Here is a 9192-nt window from a genome sequence, read left to right as displayed (position 1 = left end):
TTCTCCATAAAATAGTCATTTTGGCAAGCGTGTATTTTACATTTGAACAATGTGGCCCACCCATTGGAGTTGCACTCCTATTACTTAACCTACCCCACCTCTAAGTATCCCTCCCTTATCCTCCCTTTCCTATTAATTTAAACATCTTTCTGTACCCCTCTTTATTCTATTTCCTCACCTTCCTCTCTAAAAATCCCCCCCTTATCCTCTCCCCCCTCCCTATCCCTTAACCTATTTTTTATGAATTTGCAAAATTTTATAACCTTCTAGATTTATATCTAGTTCTGATGAAAGTGAGGTTCTAGAACTACCAGTCCTCCTCCCCTATCTAATTTCTCTGTGTTGGTTTTTCCTCTTGTGCCTCATTTGTCTAAAATACCCTTTTTATCTGTTCCTAAATGATTTTACTTTTTAAATCTTATCATACTCAGATCTACCCCAATCTTTTTTTTTTTACAAACTACCCAGTTACTAATAACAATCTTAGACATATGTTTTGCATTTCCTCTTATAAAAGGTAAGTGTTCTGTCCTTATTGAGTCCCTTATAATTAACTTTGATATGCGTCTTATGTTTCTCTTGGATTTTATATGTCAAACCTTCTACTAATTTCATTTTTTAAACAAAATTCAGAAAGTCTAACAATTCATTAAAAATCTTTTTTTTAAATTCAGGATTATGCTTAACTTTGCTGGATATGTAATATTATTTCTTGCAGTAAACACATTCTGAACTGTAATGTGAGCATGTTTTCTATTTGTCACAGGGTGATGTTGCGAGGAATAAAAACCTTAATGGGAAATGAAGCACAAACCATATTTGGAGATTTTTCTTGAGTTCAGGGTAGGAGTCCCAAATATAGGACAATATGTGATAGAATTATAAAATATTTTGAATAAATTGTTTTTTTGTCTTCTGTTTTCAGAGGACCAATGAATGACATCACAAGGATGATGTCTTGACTTGTGCATGAATTGGATATGATTGGGACAGAGCTGAGCAAAGGTGTCAGCATCACTCTCTCCTCCTGGGTCATCAAAGTCCAAGACAAAGGTCAAGATGACTGGTGATGGCCAGGATGCCGTTGGTGACCTTGGACTTTCTAAATTCACACACACACACACACACACACACACACACACACACACACACACTCACGTGTGCATATATATATATATGTATACATAATATAATGTTCTATATAATTTTATATTTTAACCCCTACACTGAACTAAAGGGAACCTTGGTGGTGGTGGAGGGGTGCTTCTGAATATTGGACAATTTTCTGATCTGTAGCATATATAGATATAATAGCAGCCCCTTAATGGGGTAGAGTATATAACCACGTGGTGAAAAGGAGCCTCTTTGATTGCCTGAATAGCTAAATGGGGTACATTTAAAGGTACTGTTTAACCATAACCTGTCCCTTCTCTCCGTTTGACTTCTTCCTACCCAGTGGCCTTCCAAGGAGAGAAGAGAAGTGATAGTGTAAGAGTAGAGGCTTCTGGCTTTTCCAATCTGAGACCAGCATATGACCCATGAGTATAGGCCACAGTTCTTTGTCTTACTATTTATTCTTTCATTTTAAGTGAAAGAAATCAGGAATGGAGGTCTAAGAGTACAGCCCAAACCCAGTTTTATAGCCAGTTCAATACTAATGTTCCAAGAAGTGAGAAACAGCCTTTGGAACCCAGTACCCTTAGTACCAGGAACCCAGCAGAAGCAGGATCTTGTCTGTAAGTGATGCTACAATTAGATGAGAACTTAGGACTGATAGTACTTTGAAACATTATGAAGTCTGAACCCATCCTCTGCAGAGACCAAAAGAGTAGTAGAGAGGAGAGTGTGGGGGGATAGGGAGGAGAATCAGGATACCTTCCTAATTTTCTCAGCCTCCTTTCCTCTCTGATTGGAGGACTGGAGTATTAAACTCCTCCCAAAACTTTTACAGGGGGCTGGATCTGAACTCTCAAGCTAAACTTCCACTTTACATATGCATGTCTGCTTGGTTTAAACCCAAGGAACATGATGTCAGCTCCTCCCTGGTCACCCTCATCCCAATTTTTCCAGTTTTCTTTTGTTTGGTGCTTCACTTATTAGACTGTAAGCTCCTTGAGGGTAGGGACTCTCTTTTTCTTATTTGTATTCCCAGATTTAATGCCCCCTGCTAGAATTGACATATGATGGAAAGAGCATCAGACTTGGAATCAAGAAAACCTGGATTTGAATCCTGCTTCTGACCATTCACCCTAAAGTCATAGGTGTCAGTAGCCCTCCTTTCCAGGGTTTGCATGGTTCAGTGCACTCGTTCAAAGACCACAGGATGAGAAGATCATAGATTTAGAATTGGAAGGGACCATAGGGGTCTTCTGGTTCATTTTAAAAATGAGGAAATTAGGTTCAAAAAGGGTTAAATGAGTTGCTCAGAGTTCCACATGGAGGTGTGCTGGAGCCAGCTTGTAAAGAGAGTAGATTGTTAAATTTTCAATGTGAGCATTTATACTTTAGGAATTGGCAAATGCTACAAATCAGGACTTTATTTATCTAGACTTAAGGAAATCATGGAGAAAATGTTAATAATATAGAGTAAACTAAAAAGCTTATCTTGTGTTTTCAGAGAGCTGGTTGTTAAACATTTGTCAGCAGAACCTTGGTCACAGAGCTAGTAAGTATCTAGGGCACAATTCAAACACAGATCTTCCTGACTCCAAGTTCAATGCTTCATTCATTGACTCATATTGCTTCTCCCATAGATTACATAGACCACATAGATCAGCATTCCCAATTAAAGAGATGCTATTTTATCTCATTAGGATTAACTACAAACTCCTTTTTTTTTTAAAAGCAATTAAGCCCACCACAATGTGGTTCCAACCTAACTTTCCATGTTGATTATACGTTACTTCCCCTCATATACTTTATGCTCCAACCAACCTACTGACTTACTGTTCCCCATACATAATATTCCATTTTTCCCCTCTCCTTTTCCCCCTGTGATTTTACACTGAAGAGTTTCCATTTTTGGAATGCTCTCCCTCCTCCTCATCACCTCTTGGAACTACTAGCTCTTTTTAATACTCAATTTGAGAGACACCTCCTTCAAGTGGCCTTTCTTGATTCTTTCAGATTTTATGCTCCTGTCCAATCATTTTCTTTTCTTTTCTTCTGTTTTCTTTTGCTTTGTTTTGTTTTGTTTTCTATTCTTTTCCTCCCCTTCTCTCCCTTCCCCTCCCCTCCCCTCCTTAGGGTCTTCCCCTCCCAGTCTGATTTTTTTTTTATTAAAGGGGCCATCCCTTGAGTAATGTAAATTGAATGGGTGTATCTCACTCAAAGTAAGATCTGGATAAGACCTAAGCCTTTGAGGGCTGGGGTCTCACATTGCATCCTGGGCCATCTCCAGTCATCCTGATGAATATCATGCCATTGGACCTAGATGGCTCAGGAGAAGAAGGTGAGGTTGGTGACATTGCACAGCCCTCCCTCACTTAAATCAAAGTCAACTGCAAGTCATGTCATCTTCTTGATGTCACGATCCTCTTTGAGAACAAAGGACAAACACAGAATTTCAGTCCTGTCTGACACTTTGTGACTCCATTTGGAATTTTCTTGGCAAAGACACAGGAGTGGTTTGCCATTTCATTGTCCAGTTCATTTAACAGATGAGGAAACTAAGGCAAACAGGGTTAAGTGACTTGCCCAGGGTCACATAGGTAGTAAATGTCTGAGGCCAGATTTGAATTCAAGGAGATGAGTCTTCCTAACTCCAGGTTCCACACTCTTATCTACTGTGCCACTTAGTACATAATAGAAGTGTAATACAGATAGGCCACACTTTACGTAATTATATCATTCAGCAGACCTCTATGTAAAGTGATTTTTATGTAACATGAAAGCAGAAGGAAGAACATGGGGACAGGGCCAGCCACATGGGGGGTTGACCAGAACCAAAGGGAAGAACACTTAGGGACAGACACTGACACAGAGAGGAGAAGACAGACAACACTCTGGGGATGGAGATAGAAACAGGGTGTCTGAGCATGGATGGATGGAAGACAGACAAGAAGGGGCTGGACATGGGTGAGGTGAAAAGCAATAAAAAGGCCTTCTCTCTCAGCACTGGGGGTTTCAAGCAAAGCCCCATTCCCTGCACAATATCGGTCTCTCCAGGAGTCCATTCTTCTGCTTTCACTTGAAAGTGACAGGGAGTGGTTTGTGGGGGGAGTGGGGGAGGGCTGAGCTGAGGGACAGAGGGGGAGAGGGAAAGAAGGAGAGAGAGAGACAGAGAGAGAGAGAGAGAGAGAGAGAGAGAGAGAGAGAGAGAGAGAGAGAGACAGACAGAGAGAGAGAGAGAGAGACAGAGAGAGAGAGAGAGAGAGAGAGAGAGAGAGAGACAGAGAGGAAGAGAGAGAGAGACAGAGAGAAAGAGAGAGAGAGAGAGAGAGAGAGAGAGAGAGAGAGAGAGAGAGAGAGAATGTACAATAAAGCTAACAAGTGTTTTTTTTTTTTTTTTTGGAATGCTGATTTCTTTTAGAATTCTTTATGTGAAGTCAAATTCACACATAGCTGGAATCACTGAAGTCAACTGTGAAGGACTTGTGAAGGAAAATGCTATCTACCTCCAGAGAAAAAATTGATGTATGGAAGTATGCATTGTATGGTTCTACATATATATGAATTTACATCAAATGTTGGCTTTATCTAATGTGAGGTTGAGAAGGAATGAGACAATTTGGAACCTGAAGTGTAACAAAAAAATTAAAATAAAAAACAATTTAAATCTCAGGGCTCTAGTCTAGATGATTTTTGCAACAATGTCAACCTGCATTGATAGAGAAAGTTTCTTCACTGAGCACTTCTCTCTGTTAATGAAATCGTAGGTCCAGTCCCTGTCTCTATCCCCACTGCACTTTTGAAATGCTTGCAGATGAACATGATAGATGTCTTTAAGTATTCAATAAGCTGTCAATATTTTATTTTTATTTATTTATTTTTAGTTCTCAGCACTCACTTCCATCAGATTATGAGTTTCAAATTTTCTCCCCCTCTCTTCCCTCCCCTACCCCAAGATAACATGCAATTTGATCTAGGCTGTACATATACATTCATATTAAATCTATTTCCACATTAGTCATATTGTAAAGAAGAATTAGAACTAATGGGAGACACCACAAGAAAGAAGGAACGACAAAAAAAACCAGAAAGAAAACAAATAATATGCTTCCAATTTGCATTTAGACTCCAAAGTTCTTTTTCTGGATGTAGACAGTGTTTTCCATCATGAGTCCTTTGGAATTGCCTTAGATCCTTGCATTGCTAACAAGAGATAAGTTTATCAAAGTTAGTCATCACACAATGTGGCTGTTACTGTGTATAATGTCCTCCTGGTTCTGCTCATTTCACTCAGCATTAGTTCATGTAAGTCTTTCTAGGTTTTTCTGAAGTCCTCCTGCTCATCATTTCTTATAGCACAATAGTATTCCATTACATTCATATACCACAACTTGTTCAGCCATTCCCCATTTGATGGACATTGCCTCAATTTCCAGTTCTTGGCCACCACAAAAAGAGCTGCTATAAATAATTTTTGCATATGTCCACCCTTTTCCCCTTTGTCTATCAATATTTTAAAAGGGTGCAGACTTGTTCTGCTTGGTCCCAAGGAGTAGAACTAGAGGTAAAGATAAGTTGCACATGGTTAACATAGAAATGCTGTGCATGATTTCACATTTATAATAGGTATCATATTGCTTGCCTTCTCAATGGGTGGGAGAAGGACTGGAGGGAGAGAATTTAGAACTCACATTTTTTTAAATGAATGCTAAAAATAAACATTTTTTTAAAAAAGAAGTTACAAAGAAACAAATTTAGGTTTCATGCAAGGAAAAACTTGCTAGCAGTTGAAGCTGCCAATAAACAGAAAGGTTGTTCAGTCATGTCTGATTATTCCATGGGGTTTTCTAGGCAAAAATACTGGAATAGTTTGCAATTTCTTTCTCTACTGTGTCCCCATTTTACAGATAAGAAATTGAGGCAAATAAGGATCAAATGTCTTGCACAGGGTTATATAGCTAGTAAGTTTCTGAGACTAGATTTAAACTCAGATCTTCCCTGCTCCAGATCTGGCATTCTAACCTCTGCACTGCCTAGCTACCCCTTATCAGAGATCTTCAAGCATAAGTTCAATGACCATTTGTCCTCTGTGTCATAGAGGGGATCCCTGTTCCAGGTTTCTAAGGGAGTGAGTGACTGGAAAGGGAAGAGAATAGAATCAAAGATACCAATTAGTATTATTACAGTTGTGCAATGGTCTAGCTGAGAGGTGACAGCTAGAGGGCACAGAGGATACAGTGCTGGTCCTGGAGACCCAGATGAAGATATCTTCCTGAGTTTAAATTTGGCTTCAGACACTTAGTTGCTTTATGATCCAGGGCAAGTCACTTAACACTGTTTGCCTCAGTTTTCTCATCTATCAAATGAGCTGGAGAAGGAAATGGCAAACCATTCCAATATCTTTGCCAAAATAACTCCAAATGGGATCACAAGGAGTCAGACATGACTGCAAAATGAATGAGCAACAACAGCACAGAAGTGATGAGGGCCTGAATTATAGTAGTGGCCAAATGAGTGGAGGGAACAAAAGAGATGTGATGGGTATAGTGGTATTGATGATGTTGATAAGATTTGGCAAATGATTGGATACATGGGGAATAGGGAAGAGTGAAAGATGACTCCGAGGTTATTAACCCAGGAGAATGAAAGGCTTCTGGTGATGTCAGCAGAAATGAGGAAATTTGGAAGGGGAACTAGTTTAGAGGGAAAAGATGAGTTCTGGTTTGGATGTAGGTTTGATATGCCAGTGGAATGAAGGTATCTAAGTGGAAGCATTCACCTGGTAGTATGATATAAGAATGAAGTTAATTAGAAAGATTTGGACTAGATTATATATTTGGGGAGTCATTTATATAAAGACTATACTTGAACCCATGAAAGTAGATAAGGAGGGACAGGAATTAGTATGTATATTGTGCCTAATATGTGGCAGGCACTTCACTAAGTACTTTACGGATATTATCTCCTTTTGTAAAGTTATTTAGGAAGAGAGGATAGCAAAGAGGTTCTATGATGCATCCTGGAGGTACCTCAGTACTTAGAGGGTAGAAAGTAGATGATGATCAAGCAAAGGAGCTTCAAAATGAACCATGTGACAGGTAATAAGAGAAACAGAGACAGTAGTATCCCAGAAATGAAAGAAGGAAAGAATATTCAAAGAGGAAGTGTTGGTCAACAGTGTCAAAAACTAGAACTATCAAGAGGGCTGATGACTGAGGAAAGCCATTGAAATTTAGCAGGTAAGAGATCATTAGTAACTTTGGAAGAGCCATTTCAATAAAGTGATCGGGTATAATTATAACCCAGATTAGACTGTAAAGGGTTGAGGAGTGTGGGGGAGGTGAGTAAGTGCAGGTAGCAAGTAGTGGATAATTCTTTCTAGGGGCTTGGCAACAAAAGAAAGGAGAAATCTAAGATGGTAGCCTGACTGGTAGGGTCAAATGAAAGTCTTTCCAGGATGGAGAAGACCTGGCCATGTTTGTAGGCAATGGGAAAAGAAATTAGTAGTTGGGAAGAAGTGAAAAGAGAGAAAGAAAGGAGAAATGTTGGAAACTCTGAGAGGAAATCAGAGGGAATGTGATCAAGGGTAAAGAGAACCACCTTTCACCAAAGTTGGAGCAAAAAGAAGGGATTGAATGAAGCTGTGGAGAACTTTTGAAGTGCTGATTAGGGAAAATGAGGACATACATCAGATGGTTTCAATTTTCTGACTAAGGGAGTCATCTGCTAATAAAGAAAGAAGGGTGGAGGTGGCATATGGTGCTTGGGGAGAGAGGCAAAGACTTTCTCTTCTTTGGATTAGGTGCTTCAAGGATCACAATAGGCAATCATGGAATGATAGTTTATCATGGAAGAGTAAAAGGATGGTGGTGCAGCCCTCAGGGGCCCCCGAGATTATGTTAAAATAAATTTGTAATGGACCCAATTAGCATGACTACATGGTTATATGACTTCCTTTAGTAACAGTCAGCAGCATGGAAGTAGGATAAAAGAAAAAAATGATGAAGGTGAACCAGCATGGAGAATTAGCAGGAAATGAATGGTAGTAGGACAAGGAGGTATGGGATTTGAGGTAAAATAATGTATATGGTTGAACTGGTTGTCTATTGAATCAAGATTTTGAAGCAAGGAAAATGTGAACAGATCAAGAGATGGAGAGGGAGGGATTGGAGGTTGCAGGGTGGATGAAGAATAGGTTTAGGAGGAGTGAGGCAGAAATGTAAAGACAAGAAGGAGTAGTCAGAGAAGAGAATTTCAGTGTCATGGAAGTGACATGGTCTGAGTTGATATTGAGTTTAAAGTTTGACGACACCTTTGGGTGGCAAAGGTGGAATAAAGATGCAGGTTGTGGAAGTTCAGGAAATTAAAGAACTGAGAGGATAAGATATTGTATGAGGGGAGCAGTTGTCATGGAGACAATGAGCTAAATACTATACTTCTTCTAGGTAAGGAGGATGACCTGGAGGCTAATGGAAGGTAGTAATAAGGATCCTGAATAGGGTGATATAGACAACTAGAGTGAAGTTCGAAGGAGAAATTGCAGAGTCAAGGTTGCAAAAAATTCTGGAAGTGGCAGTGATGAAAGAGGAATAGGCCAGCTTTTCTTCCTGTGTACCAGGGGACATGAGAAAGTAACTAGATAGCACTACTGAGGGGGGTTGGTTTGTAGAGAAAACTAGGTTTCTATGGGAAGACTGTGAGTTTTAAGATGAAAGGGAGTTTAGTGATAGAGTCAGGGTTCTAGGGATCATGATGAAAGAGAGGATAGAGAATGGTAGAAAGAAGTTAGGACTATGCTGGATGAGGATGAAAGTCTACAGAATAGTAACAGGGCAAGTAACTTTTGCTCTAGCTGATTTAGTTTGAATCACAGTGATGAGTTGAATAGTAGGAAAGAATTTGCTAACCATTAGAAAGCATCTTCCCACTCTCCTGAGTCCTGGGATGATGCACTAATTGCCTCTGTGCATTCTCTGTTCACACATGGGATCTGGGGGCAGGAGTGAGCAGGACTTTATACTATATGCAAGCCAAGTAAATATCTCAGAGAACTGACTGACTCATGCATTGCTAGCTCTGTGG

At 39.7% G+C, this 9192-nt stretch overlaps 1 long non-coding RNA gene across 1 annotated transcript; it reads left to right on the top strand.

Moving 5' to 3' along the window:
* Nucleotides 1-1609: 1609 nt before the first annotated feature.
* LOC140500231 (uncharacterized) lies at nt 1610-4782 on the top strand. Its single transcript, XR_011965654.1, has 2 exons — nt 1610-2665; nt 4532-4782. It is a non-coding gene; the product is annotated as an uncharacterized lncRNA (long non-coding RNA).
* The last annotated feature ends 4410 nt before the right edge of the window (nt 4783-9192 follow it).

Source organism: Notamacropus eugenii, chromosome 4 (assembly GCF_028372415.1).
Source record: "Notamacropus eugenii isolate mMacEug1 chromosome 4, mMacEug1.pri_v2, whole genome shotgun sequence".
NCBI lineage: Eukaryota > Metazoa > Chordata > Mammalia > Diprotodontia > Macropodidae > Notamacropus > Notamacropus eugenii.
Note: the sequence above shows the minus strand (reverse complement) of the source record. Positions and strands in the feature narration are given on the sequence as shown.